Here is a 17,648-nt window from a genome sequence, read left to right as displayed (position 1 = left end):
AGACAAGAAAACAGAAAAAAATGCATTTGGGGCTCTGATTAGTCCCTGCCTGAAGGCTGAGGTTTTCAATTATGTGGACTAAGAAGTTTCTTCTATGGCTTAAACCACATTGTATTATCTGAAATGAAAATCACTGTAACTTATGTACAGTTTATATACTATAGGGGTCATAGTGAATCAAGCTTTGATATCAGGTTGTATGCTTCAATTTGTGGTTCTTTTGGGTCTTTTAACTAGAGGAAAGGCCAGGTGAGGGCGCAGTAGGAAAGTATCATCTGCATGCCAACGAAAGAGGCCTCAGGAGAAACCAGGCCTGCCGATGCCTTGATCTTGGCCTTCTAGACTCTGAAATTGTGAGAAAATAAATTCCCGTTGTTTAAGGTACCCACCTGGTCTACGGTACCTTGTTACAGCAGCTTGGCAGGCTAATATAGTGCCCATGGGGCCTGTACCTTGCTACAGCAGCTTGGCAGGCTAATACAGTGCCCATGGGGTAATCCTTCCCATTACCCCACTACAATTGCTTTATATAACCCTGACCTAAGCCAGTCAGTCTCATGATATTTCTTTGGACACGAGGATTAATTTAGTGGTACCATTATTAACATAATCCTTGGACTTTTGTTTAATAGTGTCGAAACGTGCCCTTTTGTTCCCCATGCACGTGACTGAGGAAACACACAGCTTCAGGTGCTGCAGGCAGTCATCTTGTGAAGCTAGCCGGAGGATGAGGGATGGAAGAGACACAGACAAGAAAACAGAAAAGAAATGCATTTGGAGCTCTGATCAGTCCCAGTCTGAAGGCTGAGGTTTTCAGTTATGTGAACTAGTAAGTTTCCTCTATTGCTTATGCCACATTGTGTTGTTTTATTTGCAGTGAAAATTATTCCAGCTGATACACAGGCTACACAAGGGCCATAGTGAATCAAGCTTTTATATTAGGTTACGTGCCTCAATTTGTGGTTCTTTCAGGTCTTTTAATTAGACAGATTTCTAAATCCTTTATAAGTAATTAAATTGTAGGTTTCAAACTATGATCTCCTTAATGGGTATAAGGCCACTAGACAGTCTAATAGTGGACGTATATAGAGGTAGGAACTATGTCTGTTAAGATTCAGCCAGTTATGAATAAAATCTGGCCCTGAAAATGTATAAGATGAGAAAGTGTGTCCCACTTAGGCTGTAGAAATTAGGGTCTTCTCAAGACATTCAATAATATGAATTTCTAAGACCTGGGTGGCCCTTGATGCTGTAAAATGCATCTCTACAGCTTAATTCCTGGTTTCACTTGGGTAAAGCTGGCAAACTGGATCCACCCATATTGGCTTTTGTTTTAAGCCAACCACATGTAAGCTTTCCTGAGTTTAAAAAACAGAAATGAGGTCACCGCTGGAAGTAGACTGAGTCAAATTTTTCACAGGAGAGGGACGTGTTAGCTGGACAATGTCTTATGCACTATCAAACACTGCTGTCTCCAATTCTGGCTTGGTGGCTCACTCAGTTTCTTGGAATTGGTCACTTTTTCATTTCCTGGATCTAGGTTTGGTCAACCATATTTGTCATTTTTTGTCAAAATTAATGATCCTGACTCAGGTTTTGCCCACAGGTAAAATTCAAAGGCTAGCAATAAAAACTTCAATCAATAAATATTCGTTAAATATTTACTATGTGCCAAGCATTGTTAGACACCGAGGTGTGTAAAACAGATAAAAATCCCTATACTCATAGAATTTAGAATTGTGTGTGTGTGTGCGTGCACATACGGGTGTACAAATCTTTATAATTTAAGTATACAGTATGTAAGATGGAGAAAGGGGTTAAACACTTGTAGGTTTGTACTGTGTCCAACTGCCTGAGCTGGAACAATGTTTCCCAGCATCCCCTTCCTCATATGGTTCCTGGGTACAGTTGGCCAAAGTGGAATTTTCACAAGGTTTAGAAATTGGAAATGAAGCAGCAGCCATGCTATCTGAACATCATCATGGTTACATGCTGTGAAAGACAGATGCAGAGGTGCCAGAGCCTTCTGCCTCCTCCTCTCCCCTTGCTCTGTGTCCAACTCTTGCTCCTGTCTGTCCTGCTGACCTATGGCAATCTCAGGTTGACCAACAGAAGCAGAGGCAAGAGCCTTCTGCTGACTTTACCAGCTCTCCTATGCTGCCCAATTCCAGCTCCATGTGCCTCACCACCAGTATTCTTTTGGAAAGCTCCTATTTGTCCATCATCTGCAACAGTGCTTCAGGAGGGCTGCTTCAGGACATTTCTCTGGCCTCCCAGTTCCCTTCTCAGAGTCTTTGTTCCCCAGCTGTTCTTTGTGTAAGGTCTTATTTCTATAATATACCCATGTTTCATCCCACTCTTGGGGGTCCTGCTTCCCTAGCTGAACTGTGACTGATACAAGCATTACGGAAAAGTAAGTAGGGTTAGAAACAGGAAGTGCTTATGGGAAGTGAGCTGTACTTTTAAATAATATAATCAGAGAAGTCTTCACTAAGAAAGAGATATTGGAACATAGAGCCGAAGTGGTAAAGAAAATAATTTTTAAAAATCCTTTCTCAAGCACATGAAGACTATTCAAAGTATAATCAAAATAATAAAAGATTCGGCGGAGCAACACCTACAACTTTATATATCTTATAATGCTGCATAAATATAGTAATCGCAAAAATACTCTATGATTTTCTTCAGAGGCTTCTTTTGAAGTTGTATTTTCTTAAACGTTATGGCATCTTGCTGAGGCAAAATCAAGACCAGAATTGTTCTTTGAGCTTTTAGAAGGAAAAGAGCTCTGCAGGTATGAAGCCATAAGGATAAAATATCCTCGTTAAGTCACATTGCTCCCTGACTACTGGAGCTCAGCCATCTATTTTTCCAAACACACTCCTCCAGCTTTGTCTCGCGTTTGCAAGAGCAACTATGAAAAGCAAACATGAAGAGTGTAAGGAAATCAGGGGAGACAGCCCCTGAGAAGGAGAAAGTGATATAGGAAAGTGTCTCCACTGGGATTCGTGGAGATGAACTTCTTGGCTTTAGAGTGTTAAGACAGGATCTGCACTCAGCTGGTGTGCTAGAGAGAGACGAAACCGCCTAACCAAACAGTGCACAGAAAGGAGACCCTCTGCTCCTGTGTTTTTCTATCAGCCGCACCAAGGGGTTGGTTTCCTGGCAACCTGCCATGGTGCCTTCCCTCCGCGGAGGCTCGTCTGCCCCTAGGGGGAGCCAATCGGCTGTCAGCCTCCAAAGAGTGCCTTCTGGGATGGCAAGCTAGCTGTCTTGCAGAGCGCAATTAAAGCATCTGCCAGGAAAGGATTGTTTTGAGGCAGGTATGCATTTGATAAATTGGTGTTGCCGGCCTCCCATGCCAAGGTATAGACGGTTGCTAATAGACAATTGTGAACTTTCTTCAGACTGAAGTCTTAAGTTAAATACAGGGCGGACGCCTATACACAGTACTCTTTAGATTGTGGCAAATAGGACTCTCACCTATTTGATAATAAATCTGCCAAATTCCTGTTTTGCAATGAAAAATGCTTGTTTCATTCTTGGTTTGGGTTTTTCTTAACTAGCTAAAGTTGGTTGAAATGAGTATGTAATAATTTCATGCATTTTAACACTTCAAAACGTAATGACATTTCGCACATGTATTTCCCTACTTCTAATGTTCTCTCTCTTTCTCTCTCCTTTTTAAAAAAAAAAAAATATAGAGATGAGGTCTCATTATGTTGCCCAGACTGGTCTTGAACTCCTTTGTTTAAGCAGTCTTCCCGTCTCAGCTGCCTAAAGTGCTGGTATTACAGGCAAGAGCCATCATGCCTGGTCTCGAACGTTCTCTCGAGGAAGCAATACGCACAAACTAGAAAGTGGGCAGACAGGGAATAGGAGTTTTCACTTTGAGAGGTAAAAGCTGAACATGACCTTCTATGCATATGGAAGGCAACTTGGCAAAGACAAATGTGTCCTACCTACATTTTCTGGTTCTACAACTTCACTTTTTGGACCCACTAACATCAGCTCAGAAGCAAGTTCTCCCCCACACACCGTGGATGTAGCTTAAATCAAGTCAAAGGGAAGGCCTAAGGGCTGGAGTAGGAAAGCGCCTAACCTTTCCATATGACAACTCACCCAATGACTCGCCTATTTAGAATGGTTTCCATTTACTCAAAATTTGGAAAGAAAGAAGGAAACCAAGCCAAGTTCATGGCAAAGTTCAGCACTAGGAAGAATCACTTTACTTTAATCTCCTCCCATCTTCTTGATTTGATTTTTCACACATTGATTTATTCATCTTACATTCCAGAGAAACTTCTGGTGTAGGCCAAGACAACATCTATAGTTTCACAGACACTACTCATTGAATTGAAGTAAACAAAATGGAAAGCAAAAGCCAAACAAGCTTGTCCAATCTGCTGCCCATGGGCTGCAAGTGGCCCAGGGCAGCTGACAATACAGCCCAACACAAATTCAGAAACTTTCTTAAAACTTTATATCTTTTCATGATTTTTTTTTTTTAGTATATTTTATGTGTGGCCCAAGACAATTCTTCCAATGTGGCCTAGGGAAGCCAAAAGATTAGACACCCCTGGTCTAGTAATTAGTCTGTTTAAACTGTTTCACAGAAGCCAGCAAGAGATAATAGCTGGATTATGAACATCACATAAATGTTTCTTACCTGACCACACTGCTCAGATATGTCGATTCCCTCCCCCATATATAGTACAAGCTTGCTCCTAGGACAGAATAGGAAAATATCTAATATTATCCTTTGAGTTCAGAAACCTCACCCTGCGCACTGATATGCTAGTTTTACATCTTAATGTAGTGAAAATCTAACCTTCCCACCTATGATAAATACACGTAACTTGACCTGTAACTAGCTACTTTTCAAATAACAGTGAACGGGCATTCATTCTTTTGAAAAACCCTCTTCAGTGCTAGCTTCTTCCATTCCTTCTGTATTCACTTGCATATGGGAAATGAAACAGTCCATTGTCTCTACTGTGTGACCATCAGGATCCCATAGGACTCCCTCTTTACCAAACAAGCAGGGACTATATAACTAAAATGAGGGCAAATTTTGTAGAACAGCAGGAGAGAAGAATATGAAGATATTTTTTCATCTTTTTTTTTTATTCTTATTTGCAAGTTTGCAAATCTTTCCTTATGACCGAGTAGCTGGAACTCCATTTGGCATACTAAGATTTAATTTTTGTCTTATTCATCTTATTGAGAATTAGCTTTAAAAAGGAAAAAATATGTATCCTCTTGATATTAAGTTAGTAAAGTACTGTTCTAAATAGTCATTTATGCTTGAGTCAGTTTGTATCACAAGTATGCTTAGAATAAGAATGCCTTACAAGCATTTACCTTTCAAAATAAAATTGTTTTATGATTTTAAAATATAACATTAAAAAACAAATTCTAAAAGAAAAATTATTTTTACATTTTCCACAGCTCTCCCTAGCTCTTACTTTAATGCTTTATGATGTTTACAAGGCTAGAGTACCAGAAGCTTGCTTTTTTTTTCTTTCTCATAATTATTCATGAAATTCAATTAACTTGTCATCAAATGAACTATTATGTTATCTTGGTCTTTTTAACCCTAACACTCAGACGTCCTATAAGATACTTGAATCAAAGTTTTACCTCATTTTCTTCTAAATTTTATCCTTTATGGAAATTAAACCCTTTATGAAGACATCCAAGCATCATTTTAAGCAAACTATTTACAAATCAGCAAAATTATTTATAGCAACATTTAAATAATATAAACATAAATATATATTAAACTCTCTATCCTAACCCTATTTCCCACCGAAATTTTTCAGAAATCACTCTTAATCTATCTCTGATTAAAAACAGCAACAACACTTTCTGGGCCTGTGTATAGCTTCAATAACATTTTTGAACATTTTTGACTTAATGTCAAAAACCCTCATAAACAGTGTCTCTTCAGTGTCTGCCCTGCAGCAGGAAGGACATGCTGTCTCCTGCTCACCTTTTAAAAGATACAAAGACCTGCTTGCCCGTCCATATTTCCCTGACTTTCTCCCTGTTCCCCTTTGCAAAAAAAAAAAAAAAAAAAAGAAAAGAAAATCTCAAAAATAATAAACAAAACTAGGGAAGACAATAAAGGACGAAGTAAAGAGAAAGCCTCAAAACAAAAAGAAAAAAGTATGCAGCAGTGCAGTCCTGCTGGTGTGCATGAAATACCCTGTGATAGCCTTTTCCTAATCATTACGGAATAATTTTTTCTTCTTAAGTGAGAGACCTTCTTAGCCCTTTGAAACCTGGGTTGATGTTTACTAATTAATTTATATAGAATGGTCCCTTAGCAACCATTTCAAACAGGATCTGTTACCTCTGCTCTCTGGGTTTACAGGAATGCATCCTTTTCCAAGACAACTGTGTTTGTAAAGGCCAGCAGCATGCAGCAGTATTCTAGAGACCGGTACCAAGTAATACTTTCACAATAGTTCAGTGATGAAAGAACATCTTAGAAACTGTGATGTCGCTATTTGATGGTGAAATAAGCTTTTCATATCACTTAATTTGTAGTTATTGTTTTACCAGATGGGAAGACTTTTAAATCAATAAATAATCACTGTCTGCCATGCTGTATATGTTTACTTATTTACTGGCTTGTCATCTCTCACTTTCTCTGAAGTATATAAGCTCTACAAGGAAATGATATTCAGTCTGTTTTGTTCATTGCATGCTCAGAATCTAGTCCCTGGCATAGAGTAGCCACTCAATAAATATTTGCGAGCTGAATAAATGAATACATGAATAAGGATTTCCCCATATTCTGATAAGAGGATAAAGAACAAAGATGAATAATATTTACAAATTTCTTAAGTCACTGTTTGAAGGGATTTTTAATGAATGATTATAAGTGCTTCCTAGGGATTTACAAATTATAATGGGAATTTGATTTTATTTTCACTGTGGTATGTGTTACGATGAGATCCTCCTATAGTGAACCTTGTCACCTAACCCATATCTCCCTGCCCTTACTTATGTTTTTTTCTTTTAATAGATTTTATTTTTTAAAAGCAGTTTTAGGTTCATAGCAAAATTGAGAGGAAAGTACAGAGATTTCCCATATATCCCCTGCCCCCACATATGTGTAGCCTTCCCCATTACCAACATTCCTTGGACCAGAGTGGTACATTTGTTATGAACAACCTCATTGTCACATCATAATCACCCATAGTCTATAGTCTACATTCAAGTTCACTCTTTCCATGTGGTCCAGGGGTTTATTTGGTTGATAGTTTGTTTTTTTTTTAATCACTAATTCAATTCTGGAATTCAATATTGTTCTGTTCAGGGTTTCAATTTCTTCCTGATTCAATCTTGGAAGATTGTGTTCCTAGGAATTTATCCATTTCCTCTAGATTTTCTAATTGTGTGCATAGAGGTGTTCATAATAATCTCTAAGGATCCTTTGTCTTTCTGTGGAATTATTTGTAAAGTCACCTTTGTCATTTCTCATTGTGCTTATTGGTTCTTCTATCTTGTTTTCTTTGTTGATCTAGCTAGCAGTCTATTGATCTTGTTTATCCTTTCAGAAAACAAACTTTTGGTTTCCTTGATTCTTTTTATTTTATTTTTTATTTTTATTTATTTTTAAATTTATTTATTATTATTATACTTTAAGTTGTAGGGTACATGTGCATAACGTGCAGGTTTGTTACATACGTATACTTGTGCCATGTTGGTGTGCTGCACCCATCAACTCGTCATTTACATCAGGTATAACTCCCAATGCAATCCCTCCCCCCTCCCCCCTCCCCATGATAGGCCCCTGTGTGTGATGTTCCCCTTCCTGAGTCCAAGTGATCTCATTGTTCAGTTCCCACCTATGAGTGAGAACATGCGGTGTTTGGTTTTCTGTTCTTGTGATAGTTTGCTAAGAATGATGGTTTCCAGCTGCATCCATGTCCCTACAAAGGACACGATCTCATCCTTTTTGATGGCTGCATAGTATTCCATGGTGTATATGTGCCACATTTTCTTAATCCAATCTGTCACTGATGGACATTTGGGTTGATTCCAAGTCTTTGCTATTGTGAATAGTGCTTCAATAAACATACGTGTGCATGTGTCTTTATAGCAGCATAATTTATAATCCTTTGGGTATATACCCAGTAATGGGATGGCTGGGTCATATGGTACATCTAGTTCTAGATCCTTGAGGAATCGCCATACTGTTTTCCATAATGGTTGAACTAGTTTACAATCCCACCAACAGTGTAAAAGTGTTCCTATTTTTCCACATCCTCTCCAGCACATGTTGTTTCCTGACTTTTTAATGATTGCCATTCTAACTGGTGTGAGATGGTATCTCATTGTGGTTTTGATTTGCATTTCTCTGATGGCCAGTGATGATGAGCATTTTTTCATGTGTCTGTTGGCTGTATGAATGTCTTGTTTTGAGAAATGTCTGTTCATATCCTTTGCCCACTTTTTGATGGGGTTGTTTGTTTTTTTCTTGTAAATTTGTTTGAGTTCTTTGTAGGTTCTGGATATTAGCCCTTTGTCAGATGAGTAGATTGCAAAAATTTTCTCCCATTCTGTAGGTTGCCTGTTCACTCTGATGGTAGTTTCTTTTGCTGTGCAGAAGCTCTTTAGTTTAATGAGATCCCATTTGTAAATTTTGGCTTTTGCTGCTGTTGCTTTTGGTGTTTTAGACATGAAATCTTTGCCCATGCCTATGTCCTGAATGGTACTACCTAGGTTTTCCTCTAGGATTTTTATGGTATTAGGTCTAACATTTAAGTCTCTAATCCATCTTGAATTAATTTTCGTATAAGGAGTAAGGAAAGGATCCAGTTTCAGCTTTCTACTTATGGCTAGCCAATTTTCCCAGCACCATTTATTAAATAGGGAATCCTTTCCCCATTTCTTGTTTCTCTCAGGTTTGTCAAAGATCAGATGGCTGTAGATGTGTGGTATTATTTCTGAGGACTCTGTTCTGTTCCATTGGTCTATATCTCTGTTTTGGTACCAGTACCATGCTGTTTTGGTTACTGTAGCCTTGTAGTATAGTTTGAAGTCAGGTAGCGTGATGCCTCCAGCTTTGTTCTTTTGACTTAGGATTGTCTTGGAGATGCGGGCTCTTTTTTGGTTCCATATGAACTTTAAAGCAGTTTTTTCCAATTCTGTGAAGAAACTCATTGGTAGCTTGATGGGGATGGCATTGAATCTATAAATAACCTTGGGCAGTATGGCCATTTTCACGATATTGATTCTTCCTATCCATGAGCATGGTATGTTCTTCCATTTGTTTGTGTCCTCTTTGATTTCACTGAGCGGTGGTTTGTAGTTCTCCTTGAAGAGGTCCTTTACATCCTTTGTAAGTTGGATTCCTAGGTATTTTATTCTCTTTGAAGCAATTGTGAATGGAAGTTCATTCCTGATTTGGCTCTCTGTTTGTCTGTTACTGGTGTATAAGAATGCTTGTGATTTTTGCACATTAATTTTGTATCCTGAGACTTTGCTGAAGTTGCTTATCAGCTTAAGGAGATTTTGGGCTGAGACAATGGGGTTTTCTAAATATACAATTATGTCATCTGCAAACAGGGACAGTTTGACTTCTTCTTTTCCTAACTGAATACCCTTGATTTCTTTCTCTTGCCTAATTGCCCTAGCCAGAACTTCCAACACTATGTTGAATAGGAGTGGTGAGAGAGGGCATCCCTGTCTTGTGCCAGTTTTCAAAGGGAATTTTTCCAGTTTTTGCCCATTCAGTATGATATTGGCTGTGGGTTTGTCATAAATAGCTCTTATGATTTTGAGGTACGTTCCATCAATACCGAATTTATTGAGCGTTTTTAGCATGAAGGGCTGTTGAATTTTGTCAAAAGCCTTTTCTGCATCTATTGAGATAATCATGTGGTTCTTGTGTTTGGTTCTGTTTATATGCTGGATTATGTTTATTGATTTGCGAATGTTGAACCAGCCTTGCATCCCAGGGATGAAGCCCACTTGATCATGGTGGATAAGCTTTTTGATGTGTTGCTGAATCCGGTTTGCCAGTATTTTATTGAGGATTTTTGCATCGATGTTCATCAGGGATATTGGTCTAAAATTCTCTTTTTTTGTTGTGTCTCTGCCAGGCTTTGGTATCAGGATGATGTTGGCCTCATAAAATGAGTTAGGGAGGATTCCTTCTTTTTCTATTGATTGGAATAGTTTCAGAAGGAATGGTACCAACTCCTCCTTGTATCTCTGGTAGAATTCAGCTGTGAATCCATCTGGTCCTGGACTTTTTTTGGTTGGTAGGCTATTAATTATTGCCTCAATTTCAGAGCCTGCTATTGGTCTATTCAGGGATTCAACTTCTTCCTGGTTTAGTCTTGGAAGAGTGTAAGTGTCCAGGAAATTATCCATTTCTTCTAGATTTTCCAGTTTATTTGAGTAGAGGTGTTTATAGTATTCTCTGATGGTAGTTTGTATTTCTGTGGGGTCGGTGGTGATATCCCCTTTATCATTTTTAATTGCGTCGATTTGATTCTTCTCTCTTTTCTTCTTTATTAGTCTTGCTAGTGGTCTGTCAATTTTGTTGATCTTTTCAAAAAACCAACTCCTGGATTCATTGATTTTTTGGAGAGTTTTTTGTGTCTCTATCTCCTTCAGTTCTGCTCTGATCTTAGTTATTTCTAGCCTTCTGCTAGCTTTCGAATGTGTTTGCTCTTGCTTCTCTAGTTCTTTTAATTGCGATGTTAGAGTGTCAATTTTAGATCTTTCCTGCTTTCTCTTGTGGGCATTTAGTGCTATAAATTTCCCTCTACACACTGCTTTAAATGTGTCCCAGAGATTCTGGTATGTTTTATCTTTGTTCTCATTGGTTTCAAAGAACATCTTTATTTCTGCCTTCATTTCGTTATGTACCCAGTAGTCATTCAGGAGCAGGTTGTTCAGTTTCCATGTAGTTGAGCGGTTTTGATTGAGTTTCTTAGTCCTGAGTTCTAGTTTGATTGCACTGTGGTCTGAGAGACAGTTTGTTATAATTTCTGTTCTTGTACATTTGCTGAGGAGTGCTTTACTTCCAATTACGTGGTCGATTTTGGAGTAAGTACGATGTGGTGCTGAGAAGAATGTATATTCTGTTGATTTGGGGTGGAGAGTTCTACAGATGTCTATTAGGTCTGCTTGCTGCAGAGATGAGTTCAATTCCTGGATATCCTTGTTAACTTTCTGTCTCGTTGATCTGTCTAATGTTGACAGTGGAGTGTTGAAGTCTCCCATTATTATTGTATGGGAGTCTAAGTCTCTTTGTAAGTCTCTAAGGACTTGCTTGATGAATCTGGGTGCTCCTGTATTGGGTGCATATATATTTAGGATAGTTAGCTCTTCCTGTTGAATTGATCCCTTAACCATTATGTAATGGCCTTCTTTGTCTCTTTTGATCTTTGATGGTTTAAAGTCTGTTTTATCAGAGACTAGTATTGCAACCCCCGCTTTTTTTTGTTCTCCATTTGCTTGGAAAATCTTCCTCCATCCCTTTATTTTGAGCCTATGTATGTCTCTGCGTGTGAGATGGGTCTCCTGAATACAGCAGACTGATGGGTCTTGACTCTTTATCTAGTTTGCCAGTCTGTGTCTTTTAATTGGAGCATTTAGTCCATTTACATTTAAGGTTAAGATTGTTATGTGTGAACTTGATCCTGCCATTATGATATTAACTGGTTATTTTGCTCGTTAGTTGATGCAGTTTCTTCCTAGCCTCGATGGTCTTTACATTTTGGCATGTTTTTGCAATGGCTGGTACCGGTTGTTCCTTTCCATGTTGAGTGCTTCCTTCAGGGTCTCTTGTAAGGCAGGCCTAGTGGTGACAAAATCTCTAAGCATTTGCTTATCTGTAAAGGATTTTATTTCTCCTTCACTTATGAAACTTAGTTTGGCTGGATATGAAATTCTGGGTTTAAAATTCTTTTCTTTAAGAATGTTGAATATTGGCCCCCACTCTCTTCTGGCTTGGAGAGTTTCTGCCGAGAGATCTGCTGTTAGTCTGATGGGCTTCCCTTTGTGGGTAACCCGACCTTTCTCTCTGGCTGCCCTTAAGATGTTTTCCTTCATTTCAACTTTGGTGAATCTGGCAATTATGTGTCTTGGAGTTGCTCTTCTCGAGGAGTATCTTTGTGGCGTTCTCTGTATTTCCTGGATTTGAATGTTGGCCTGCCCTACTACGTTGGGGAAGTTCTCCTGGATGATATCCTGAAGAGTGTTTTCCAACTTGGTTCCATTTTCCCCCTCACTTTCAGGCACCCCAATCAGATGTAGATTTGGTCTTTTTACATAATCCCATACTTCTTGCAGGCTTTGTTCATTTCTTTTTCTTCTTTTTTCTTTTGGTTTCTCTTCTCGCTTCATTTCATTCATTTGATACTCAATCGCAGATACTCTTTCTTCCAGTTGATTGAGTCGGTTACTGAAGCTTGTGCATTTGTCATGTATTTCTCGTGTCATGGTTTTCATCTCTTTCATTTCGTTTATGACCTTCTCTGCATTAATTACTCTAGCCATCAATTCTTCCACTTTTTTTTCAAGATTTTTAGTTTCTTTGCGCTGGGTACGTAATTCCTCCTTTAGCTCTGAGAAATTTGATGGACTGAAGCCTTCTTCTCTCATCTCGTCAAAGTCATTCTCCGTCCAGCTTTGATCCGTTGCTGGCGATGAGCTGCGTTCCTTTGCCGGGGGAGATGCGCTCTTATTTTTTGAATTTCCAGCTTTTCTGCCCTGCTTTTTCCCCATCTTTGTGGTTTTATCTGCCTCTGGTCTTTGATGATGGTGATGTACTGATGGGGTTTTGGTGTAGGTGTCCTTCCTGTTTGATAGTTTTCATTCTAACAGTCAGGACCCTCAGCTGTAGGTCTGTTGGAGATTGCTTGAGGTCCACTCCAGACCCTGTTTGCCTGGGTATCAGCAGCAGAGGCTGCAGAAGATAGAATATTTCTGAACAGCGAGTGTACCTGTCTGATTCTTGCTTTGGAAGCTTCCTCTCAGGGGTGTACTCCTCTCTGTGAGGTGTGGGGTGTCAGACTGCCCCTAGTGGGGGATGTCTCCCAGTTAGGCTACTCAGGGGTCAGGGACCCACTTGAGCAGGGAGTCTGTCCCTTCTCAGATCTCAACCTCCGTGTTGGGAGATCCACTGCTCTCTTCAAAGCTGTCAGACAGAGTCGTTTGCGTCTCCAGAGGTGTCTGCTGCGTTTGTTTAGTTTACTGTGCCCTGTCCCCAGAGGTGGAGTCTACAGAGACAGGCAGGTTTCCTTGAGCTGCTGTGAGCTCCACCCAGTTCGAGCTTCCCAGCAGCTTTGTTTACCTACTTAAGCCTCAGCAATGGCGGGCGCCCCTCCCCCAGCCTCACTGCTGCCTTGCCGGTAGATCACAGACTGCTGTGCTAGCAATGAGGGAGGCTCCGTGGGTGTGGGACCCTCCCGGCCAGGTGTGGGATATGATCTCCTGGTGTGCCTGTTTGCTTAAAGCGCAGTATTGGGGTGGGAGTTACCCGATTTTCCAGGTGTTGTGTGTCTCAGTTCCCCTGGCTAGGAAAAGGGATTCCCTTCCCCCTTGCGCTTCCCAGGTGAGGCAATGCCTCGCCCTGCTTCAGCTCTCGCTGGTCGGGCTGCAGCAGCTGACCAGCACCGATCGTCCGGCACTCCCCAGTGAGATGAACCCAGTACCTCAGTTGAAAATGCAGAAATCACTGGTCTTCTGTGTCACTCGCGGCTGGGAGTTGGAGACTGGAGCTGTTCCTATTCGGCCATCTTGCTCCGCCCCCCGGTTTTCTTGATTCTTATATGGATTTTTGGATGTCTATTTTGTTCAGTTCTGCCCTGGTTTAGTTCTTCTCTTCCTCTAGATTTGGGGTTAGTTTGTTTTTGATTTTCTAGTTCCCATAGGTGTGATGTCAGATTGTTAATTTGAGATTTTTCTAACTTTGTAAGGTAGGTGTTCAGAGCTATCAACTTTCCTCTTAACACCACTTTTGCTGCATCCCAGAGATTTTGATATTGTGTCTCTGTTTTCACTGATTTCAAAGATTTTTTTTCATTTCTGCTTCAATTTCTTTTTTTTACCCAAAAGTCATTCGAGAGTGAGTTGTTTAATTTTCCTGTAATTGTGTGGTTCTGAGAGGTCTTCTTGGTATTGATTTCTATTTTTATTCCACTGTGGTTCAAGAGTATGGTTGGTATGATTTTGATATTTTTGCATTTATGGAGACTTGCTATATGACTGAGCATCTGGTTGACCTTAGAATATGTTCTGTGTGCAGATGAGAAAAATGTATACTCTGTGGTTGGTGGATAGAATATTAGGTGTCTGTTATGTCCAATTGGTTGTATTGAATTTAAGTCCAGAATTCTTTGTTATTTTTCTGCCTCAATGCTCTAACACTGTCAGTAAATGTTGAAGTCCCATGTTATTATTGTCTGGCTGTCTATGTCTTTTTGTGGACCTAGAAGTACTTGTTTTGTAATCTGGGTGCTCGTAAGTTGGGTGAGTATGTATTTAGCATAGTTGGGTCTTCTTGTTGAATTGAACCCTTTATCATCATGTAATGCCCTTCTATGTCCTTTTTTACTGTTGTTGGTTCAAAGTCTGTTTTATCTGATATAGAAATAGTGACCTTTGTTCTTTTTTGTTTTCTATTTGTGTGATAGATTTCTCTCTAGCCCTTTACTTTGAGCCTATGGGTGTCATTAGATGTGAGATGTGTCTCTTGAAGACAGAAGATGGATGGGTCTTGCTTTTGTATCCAACTTGCCACTCTATGCCTTTTAAGTGGAGTGTTTAAACCATTTACATTCAAAGTTAATATTGATATGTAATGTTTTGATCATATTGTGAAGTTGTTAGCTGGTTGCTTTGTAGTTTTTATTGTGTGATTGCTCTCTAGGGTGTATGGGCTATGTACTTGAGTGTTTTTGTGGTAGCAGATATCGTTATTTTATTTTTATGTTTAGAACTGTCTTAAACATCTCTTGTAAGGCTGGTCTAGTAGGAACAAATTCTCTTAGTCTTTGCTTGTCTGGAAAATATATTATTCCTCCACCTATGAAGCATATTTTGACAGGATATGAAATTCTGGTTGGAATTTCTTTTCATTAAGAATGCTGAAACTAGACATCCAATCTCTACCAGTTTGTAAAGTTTCTGCTGAGAAGTCCACTGTCAGCCTGATGGGGTCCTCCTCTTCATGTGTGATCTGGCCTTTTTCTCTAGCTGACTTTAAGAATTTTGTTTGTTTGTTTGTTTGTTTGTTGGGTTTTTTTTTTTAGCTTTGACCTTGGACAGTCTGATGAATAAATGACTTGGGGGATGCTCTTTTTTTTAGAGTGACAGGTGTCCTCTGGATTTCTTGCATCTGGATGTCTACCTCTTTATCATGATCAAGGAAATTTTCTCGAGTTATTTTCTCAAATATATTTTCCTGGTTTTTTAGTTTTTCTCCTGTCTCTCAGAAATACTAACAATTTGTAGGTTTGGTTGCTTTATATAACCACATATTTCTTGAAGACTTCGTTTATTTTTCTTAATTCTTTTTTCTTTATTTTTATCTGACTAGGTTCATTTGAAAGGCCAATCTTCAAGTCCTGAAATTGTTTCTTCTGCTCGGTCCAGTCTATTGATAGAATTTTCAATTGTAATTTTTTTTTTCTTGAGATTGAGTCTCACTCTGTCACCCAGGCTGGAGTGCAATGGCATGAACTTGGCTCACTGTGCCTTGGCCTGCCAAAGTTCTGGGATTACAGATGTGTGCCACCGTGCCCGGCCTTCAATTGCATTTTGAAATTCCTTAGGTAAATTTTTCAATTCCAGAAGCTCTGATTGATTTCTTTTAAAAATGTTTATCTCTTCCTGTGTTTCCTGGATTGCTTTAAAAGTTTCTTTGTGTTGATTTTCAACCTTACCTTGCATCTCATTCAGCTTCTTTGCAGTCCATGCTTTGAATTTTTTACCTCTTTGTCATTTCTGAGTTTCCATTTTGGTTAGGGAGCATTGCTGGATAGCAAATGTGATCTTTTGGTGGTGTCACTACATTCAGATTTTTCATAGTGCCATAATTTTTGCACTGGTACCTTCTCATCTGGAGACACTGACACTTCTAGTTTTTGTAATTATTTTTGTGCCCATAGGAAATTTTCTTTTTCTTTATTTCCACATAATATTATTGTTCTTTTTTCTTCCTCTTTTATTTCTTTTTATAATTTTTTCTTTTCCTTTCTCTTTCCCTTCCTCCCTAAGGGCTGAGACTGTAGAGAATGCTGGGTAATGTCTTTTGGTTTTGCTTCTATAGACATATGTACTTCTATTGGCAGGTTCTTTATTGGGCTGTGTTGTATGACCTGTAAGCCAGTAAATGGCACTTAAGAGTAAGTGCTTGCTGTGGCCATTGTGGCTGGATATACACCTGATCCTTGTTTACTGGGAGACGCTCTCTGTTACTTCAGACAGTGGACTGATCCATGAAGTGCACATGGCCTGAGCTCTCTGCCCAGCCCTGAGGAGACAAGGGGCAAAATTGATGGGGACATGTAAGGCAGGTCTGCCTACAGGTCCCCTAATGGCAGGCACAAGCATCAGCACCAGCTCTAAGGGATAATTCAGTAGGCATCCACAAAGCACTCAGAAGCATGCCTAGATGTGAAGCTGGGAAACTCCCTCAGCTCCAAGTTCTTGCACAGGGGGAGCGGGACAGCCTAAACCCCTAATCCAGGAGAGTAGGTGCTCCAGAGACCTGGAGAATCTCCCTGCGTGTGGAGTGTAGAGTGCCCTCCTGTACCATAATCTCCAGAATTTTTAATATTAATGATTCAAGCTTATCAATTCTTTATTTCATGGATTGTGACTTTGGTGTCGTATCTTGAAAGTTATCCCCAATACTAAGGTCACCGAGATTTTCTCCTAAGTTATCTTCTAGAAGTTTTAGAGTTTTGCATTTTACATTTAAGTTGGTGATCTGTTTCAAGTTTATTTTTGTGAAGGTTGAAGGTTTGTGCCTAGATTCATTTATTTTTTTGCATGTTATTGTACACTTCTTCCAGCACCATTTGTTGAAAAGATCACCTCTTCTCTATTGTATTGCTTTTGCTCCCTTTTCAAAGATCAGTTGCCTAAATTTATGTGGGTCTATTTCTGGGCTCTCTCTTCTCCTCCGTCGATCTGTTTGTCTATTCTTTTACCAGTGTCACACTGTCTTGATTACTGTAGTTTTTTTTTTTTTTTTTTTTTTTTTTTTTTGAGACGGAGTCTCACGCTGTTGCCCAGACTGGAGTGCAGTGGCGTGATCTCGGCTCACTGCAAGCTCCGCCTCCTGGGTTCACGCCATTCTCCTGCCTCCACGCCATTCTCCTGCCTCAGCCTCCTGAGTAGCTAGGACTACAGGCGCCTGCCACCGCGCCCGGCTAATTTTTTGTATTTTTAGTAGAGACGGGGTTTCACTGTGGTCTCGATCTCCTGACCTTGTGATCCGCCCGCCTTGGCCTCCCAAAGTGCTGAGATTACAGGCTTGAGTCACCGCGCCCGGCCGATTACTGTAGTTTTATAGTCAATCTTGAAACCAGGTAGTGTTAGTCTTCCAACTTTGTTCTTCTCCTTCAATATTGTGTATTCTGGGTCTTTTGCCTATATATATAAAC

The 17,648-nt window shown here is 39.6% G+C and overlaps 1 long non-coding RNA gene across 1 annotated transcript in view; it reads left to right on the top strand.

The window, feature by feature from the left end:
• The window catches only part of LOC105482507 (uncharacterized), a 166,039-nt gene that overhangs the window by 9,893 nt on the left and 138,498 nt on the right, over nt 1-17,648 (top strand). Inside the window, exon 2 of the long non-coding RNA XR_987675.3 lies at nt 633-829. This is a non-coding gene — a long non-coding RNA (uncharacterized lncRNA). The remainder of the gene's footprint in view (nt 1-632; nt 830-17,648) is intronic.

Source organism: Macaca nemestrina, chromosome 5 (assembly GCF_043159975.1).
Source record: "Macaca nemestrina isolate mMacNem1 chromosome 5, mMacNem.hap1, whole genome shotgun sequence".
In the NCBI taxonomy this organism is placed as follows: domain Eukaryota; kingdom Metazoa; phylum Chordata; class Mammalia; order Primates; family Cercopithecidae; genus Macaca; species Macaca nemestrina.
The sequence above is the reverse complement of the archived record's forward strand: the minus strand, read 5'-3'. Positions and strand labels throughout refer to the sequence as shown.